The sequence below is a fragment of the Lepus europaeus genome, chromosome 8 (genome assembly GCF_033115175.1).
Source record: "Lepus europaeus isolate LE1 chromosome 8, mLepTim1.pri, whole genome shotgun sequence".
In the NCBI taxonomy this organism is placed as follows: Eukaryota; Metazoa; Chordata; class Mammalia; order Lagomorpha; family Leporidae; genus Lepus; species Lepus europaeus.
In genome coordinates, this window is record NC_084834.1 from 116389914 (window position 1) to 116396881 (window position 6968).

Sequence of the window (6968 nt, forward strand, 5' to 3'; positions counted from 1 at the left end):
ACTTAAACAACTTAGCTCAGGAGATCTCTCCTACCCGGTCAGCAGCAGAATGGGCGTCAACTCGCATGCTATGCAGAGGCCATAAATGAAATTCCTTTAAAGGAGGTGATATTTAATCTATAAAGCAACAACAAAAATAATATTACATGCATGCAATAGTATGCAGCCATATGATATATTTGTATTTAATTATTTGTGCTAACTTTGAGACATCATATTCACACACCTTTGATCTCTTCTGGAAAACTCTATGAAATTGTATCTCCTCTCTTGAAACCACCTTAAAATGTTAAGCCTGCATATTGTATCATGGGCAGAAGACATAGAGCAGCAAGCCAAATTTTGAGATAATTCCCCTTCAAATATACACTGTCAAATATGCACCATAAGGTCTTATTACCTGCAAAGACTACATCTCTTTCCTGAGAGCCTGCCATATACTTTGAGAACAAAACCCTCAAATGGTAGGACTTGGCCTTGCTGCAAACTTTGATTTCCCATTAATAACTACACTAGGCAACATTTTCATGTATGGACTGTGTTCCATGGCTAGAAAAAACACAAGATTCTTATTCTGCCATTGCCAATAAGGGCAGTTGCAGCTCCACGCAACACAGAGAGAGTTCAGGCACTGACAAAGAGGCAGAGCTCTGTTCCTTGGCCAAGGCTTGAATGCATGACCCCTGGGGAAGTGGTGAAATTGAATTTTTGCCTTTACAACGTCTAATAGTTACGTGGGGGATGAATGCTATCTTTGGACGTCAATGGGGCTTTGCTCTCTTTGCTATCTTAGAGGTACCAACTCCTCTGGTAGGCAGGCTGAAGAAAAGATACTGAAGAATAGCATGTAAATCATAAATTCATTTATGAAAATGAAACACATTTGAGGGACAAAAAGGAAGAAATGGCAGTATAAAGCCAGAAGTGTGAATCACAGCAGAACACAGACTGAGGCCCTATGTGCAGGTCACCTGTCCCCACAGATTTATGGGCCGAGATGTCTTTCTGTGTTCTTTTGCAGGAGAAGTTCCCACTGTCATCTCAGAAGTGAAGTGCATGTGAATTTTATGTTCATAAGAACCAGAGAACAAGGCTCATTAATGTACTTACAAGAGCTAAAGGGGAGCCAGCGACATGTCCCTCATTTTCCCACTGCGAAATCCGCCAGCTCTCTTTGTTCAAGCACTCGATTGCCAAAAACTCTTTCTGCCTGTCTCTCAATGTTAATTCCTCAGTGATGATCAAAGAGAAATGGTGGGAAACATTTTCCTAAAATATTTATCCTGTCAGTTGCTATTGTCAGAGACTCTTAGAATCTCTTTGCTCTTCTGTTTGTTTTTAGTAGGATATACTTTTATGATCAGCTGTGTCTGAGAAGACCTGTACTATTTAAAAACAATGATTTAGAAGGTAGAATAAACTTTAAGTTCATTTTTCCAAGCCTACCTTTCTTTCAGCAGGAGAGGCGGTACACTACTCATTTCAAAGAAAGTACCCTATATCCAGAATGACTTTAATACAGGTCCTACGTCTGGAAAATTCAAACAATTGTTGAGAAGTGACAGTACCAGTCTGGGAAGTCTGCTCAACAAAGAGCCACCTGCTGGGCTTCCAGGCAGGCTGAGTGGAGGAAGATATTCTTTCCAGCAATAGAGTTCAAAGCAAGATCCCCATTCCAAGTGTCAAGCGTAAGCCATTCCTGAGAGCTTCCATAATGGGGCTACAGACTTGCAGGAATAAGAGAGGGACCTAGGCACTCAGACTATTCATTTGTTCTTAGCCATGAATATTTTAAGTCTTCTAATCGTAACAGAAGACACAGAGCTACATCTGCAGTTCTAACACAGGGTACAGATTCAGATAAACAGATTTCAGTCTTATTCCTTGGTTCTCATGATGGAAGGACAAGAAGAGGACACTGGTCAAATTTCCAGTAAAAAACAGATTTGTAAGATCCATGTTGTTTCATAAGAAGATACAAGGATGTTGGAAAGGGTCACAATTTTTGAAATCTAAAATTGATTAAAGCCTAAGTCAAAGATGACTGGGCCAGAGGCTGGGACTGGGTGACAGGAACCAATGGAAATGGGAAGGAAACAGAGTTCGCTCAAATCAGAGCTTTGCTTGGCTCAGTTGCCTCACCGACTGATGCTTTCATTTCAAAATTGTCTTTTGTCAAATTGTTCAATGCACAAAATTGTAAAGTTCAAAAATATTTTCTGCTTTAGTAAAGCAATGAAAAGGAGCACCTACCCCACCTCTTCTCATTTTATCTCTGCTTCCTACAAGGAACTGTTCTTGTTTTTAAATATTATTACTATTTATTTATTGGAAAAAAAAGATAATTAAAGGGACAGAAAGAGACCTCCCATCCATTAGTTCACTCCCCAAAATGGCCAAAATAGTAAAGGCTGAGCCAGGCCAAAGCCAGGAGCCAAGAACTTCTTCCAGGTCTCACAAATGGGTGGCAGAGGCCAAGCCCTGGGCCAACTCCTGCTGTCCTCCCAGAAGCTTTAGCAGGGATTGGTATCAGAGGTGGTGCATTTGGCACAGCTCTGATATGGGCTGATCCTGTGGCAGACGACAGCTTAATCTGCTGCACCACAGCACTGGTCCCAGATAGTTGCTCTAAACACGTCTTCCTATGTTTGAGTATAAGGCTTGTGTGATGCCCTGTGAGCTCTATGCTATGTACCTCCTTTACTATCCTTAGGATGATTCTTCCCACACCTGAGCAGCACTTCCTCCTACATTTTTTTCCACCCTCCCAAGAGTTACTACAACAAAGTTGTTATCGTATGTATGCATTATTATTTCTATGAAAATATTCACATTTGAGCTTTTGCATGTAAAAATTACTTTTCCATTATGTTCACTTTCTGCTTTACTGTGCTTCAATAATTCTTCCTTTTATTAAGTCTTCTATACCTTAGTTATATAAATGTATCCTCAAACTCAAAAGTGTAAATTGAAGCTTTGTGAACAAACTATATTTTGATGCACCTCCTCACTCCTCGCTGCCTCCTGCTAAGCGGCCAATACTTTCCTATCTGTCCAAATGCACACCATGAGAAAGAAAAAGTAGTCCTTCTAACAGAGCCTGGCTGTGTGGAAGCGCTTCATTTACAACCTGACCTCTGGAGAATTCCTGGGGCTCACTGCCAACAGCTGGGGTTTGGTCTCGTTGCTCTACCTAGTTTTTTGTGGGTTCCTGGCTGAACTCTTCACATTTACAATGTGGGTTAAGCTTCAGACTCTGAATAATGAGGCCCCAAAATACTGTGATGAGATTCCTAGTCCAAAATTTATGGTTTTCCCAAAACCATTGAGTGCATTGGAATAGACATTCAGTGTGTCTGATCCAAGCTCCTATACTGAGGACCTTAGGAAATTCCTAAAGCCATATGCTTTAAGAACAGAAGGGTCTCATCAGTTTGCACCCACACAGAAACACAAAGTGTAAAAATACTGTTTCAGTACTAGTTACAGCGTTACTTCACATAGGACAACACATTAAGGACAGAGATCCTACATGAGGAGTAAGTACACAGTGACTCCTGCTGTTGACTTAACAAATTGACACTCTTGTTTATGACATCAGTAATCTCCCCAGGCTGTAGTCATGAGTTGCCAAGGCTATGGAAGCCTTTAGTGTTCGCTGACTTTGATCTTATTCCAACAGGGTCATAGTCAAAGTGGAAGTTCTCTCCTCCCTTCAGAGAAAGGTACCTCTTACCTTGATGGCCCCGTTCTTTCCACTTGGATCTCACTCACAGAGATCTTTCATTTAGGTCTTCTTCTTCTTCTTTTTTTTTTTCCAGAGTGTCTTGGCTTTCCATGCCTACAATACTCTCATGGGCTCTTCAGCCAGATCCAAATGCCTTAAAGGCTGATTCTGAGGCCAGAGTGCTATTTAGGACATCTGCCATTCTATGAGTCTGCTGTGTATCCCTCTTCCCATGATGGATCGTTCTCTCCCTTTTTGATTCTATCAGTTAGTATTCGCAGACACTAGTCTTGTTTGTGTGATCCCTTTGACTCTTAGATCTATCAGTGTGATCAATTGTGAACTGAAATTGATCACTTGGACTAGTGAGATGGCATTGGTACATGCCACCTTGATGGGATTGTATTGGAATCCCCTGGCACATTTCTAACTCCACCATTTGGGGCAAGTCCGATTGATCATTTCCCAAATTGTACATCACCTCCCTCTCTTTTTCCTACTCTTATATTTACTGAATCGATCTTCAGTATATAAAGATAATTGAAAATGAAAAAAAAAACCTTGGTTTTAAATTGGACATTGCATAGAAAATTAATCAATTTTTAAAATATATCATGTACTGTACATTGTGATTTAATGCTATAACTAGTACTCAAACAGTATTTTTCACTTTGTGTTGCTATGTGGGTGCAAACTGTTGAAATCTTTACTTAATATATACTAAACTGATCTTCTGTATATAAAGAGAATTGAAAATGAATCTTGATGTTAATGGAAGGGGAGAGGGAGCAGGAAAGGGGAGGGTTGCGGGTGGGAGGGAAGTTATGGGGGGGAAGCCATTGTAATCCATAAACTGTACTTTGGAAATTTATATTCATTAAATAAAATTTTTAAAAAAGAACAGAAGAGTCTCATAATTTGTCCTGTTGAAGTACTTTTTGAATAGAAGGTTCCAGTTTAAGTTGCATGTCAGTTTCCTATTTTCTTACCTCAAGCATGCAGTGTTATGAGTGATCCTGACTTTGGCTATTTCCAAGGAAGTCCTTGTATTCTTGTGAGAATTAACAGAATAATTGGATTAAAGCCTGATGGAACACCGAGGATAGAATGTATTCCAAAGATGAAAATGTAGCATCTATATCAAATTATCACAATAATGGAATTATAGACTTAAAATATGTTCCTTATATGAGAAAAAACTGCATGTGGGCTACCTGCAGCCACTAGTTGTTACCCAGGTTGTTTTTTCTGCTAACAGTAAAAAAAAAAAAAAAAAGAAGCAACAGTTGACTGCAAAATTGATGGATCACCCAACGTAAAAAAGCAAGATGATCGTGACAAGCTGTGTTCAAAATCACAGCACGTGCATAGCATGAGAAGGATAACACCACAGAGTAAATGTTGTGTTGTCTGTCTTCGTTTTGTATCAGCTGGACCTGACGTCGTAGAATTATGAGACTGCTGGAGAAAGGTGGTGCGTGGTACATGACACTGGGGTAATGTAATAATGTGCTTCTAGATCGCAGTGTGCGGCGTCCTCCAAAGTCACTGCCTGCTGCCTCTGCTGTGCTTTGAAACAGTGTACAGTCCTCACATGGGCACTGGCGAACACCTGATTCTCAACATGTAGAATGAGGGTCCTGTCCTCTTCTTAGGTGGTTTAATTGCCAAGAGTCTAAAACCTAATATGCTGTACTATGTAGATATTTTGTGGATCTAACACTGGTTAACTCAGATGTTGATGATGTTAACAAAGTTTTAGGCTAAAATGGTCTTTCTGGCCGATATCAAGTGACTTTATCGCTACAAGAAATGTGTATGGAAGAAGTTCTGTATATGAGCCCTAAGGAAGAAAGAAAAGCAGATTTGAAAGTCTTAAAAAGAAGAAATTATGTTGTCATTTTAATTTTGCTTCTTCCCAGCACCATTCTTTGTAGGAGCTGTCACCACCAAGAACCGGAGGTTGATCTCTGAGCAGTTCACCACCAGCGCAAGGATCCCCTTCACCTTTCACATTCCTCCTGGGTCAAATCACTAGTTCTCTCATCCCAGGACATTTTCTGCCATAATTACCTCACTGATTTCGATAGAATAGGTCTTACAATATGTTTTTGAGCAGAGATCATGGGAGATAAGTACTTTGAAACTATCCATTACCAAAAGCTCTTTTATCCCATCTTTGTTTTCTAGAATAGCTAGATACAGAATTCTAGTCTGGAAACCAGTTCTCTTTAGAACTGTCAAGGCACTACTCACTTTGCCTTCTCCTTTCTAAGGTTGCTTTTCTGAAACATCACACTGTCCTGATTCCTGATATTTGCTAACATTCTTTTCTGGGAGCTATTGTGATTCTTTATTTGATCTTTATGCTTTGAAATTTCAATATGACGTGCCTGGATAAGACTTTCTGTTCTCTCTTGAGTGTTTTAGGTTACTAGACCTGTCACAGCAAAATACTGCAAAATATTGGATGACTTTAAATTTTTTTTAAATTATTTTTTTCTCATATCTAGAGGCTAAAAGTATAATCACGAGGTATTGCTGCTTTAGTTTCTTCTGAGACTTTGGTGATTGGATTGTAAATGGCTAACATTTCTTTATCATTATTTAAAGATTTATTTATTTGAAAGGCAGAGTTACAGAAAGAGAGGGAAAGACATAAAAAGATAGAGATCTTATATCAGTTAGTTCACTAACTAAATGGCTACAACAGCCTGGGGTGGTCCAGGCAGAACCCAGGAGCCCTGGAACCAGGAACTTCATCTGGGTCTCCCACATTAGTGACAGGGGTCTAAGTATCTGAGCCATCTTCCTCTGTTTTCTCAGGCTATTAGCAAGTCAGCAGCCTGGAGTCTAAAATGTGCCCATATGGCATGCTGGTGTTGCAGGTGGTGTCTTAACCAGAGAGGCCCCAACGCTGGTCCCCACATCACTAACTTCTGCTAGCTCCTCACACTCTCATTTCTCTACATGAGTGTACCCTTGATATCTCTTTGTGCATCCAGATTTCCTTTCAATATCTATCCAGATTGGATTAGGGCCCACCCTAACCACATCACTTAATCTTGTTTCTTTAAAATGCTTGTTACCAAATACTGACACATCCTAAGATGCTTGAAATTCAGTTTCAACATTTAAGATAATTTCTTTACATCTGAGATCTTTCTGGGCCTGCTGGTGTGGAATAGTGGGTAAGCTGCCACGTGCAGCACCAGAATCCCATATGGACGCTGTTGGAATT

General features: G+C 40.0%; 1 pseudogene; it reads left to right on the top strand.

Moving 5' to 3' along the window:
- Positions 1-672: 672 nt before the first annotated feature.
- Positions 673-5098, top strand: LOC133765362 (sodium/potassium-transporting ATPase subunit beta-3-like; annotated as a pseudogene).
- Positions 5099-6968: the final 1870 nt, after the last annotated feature.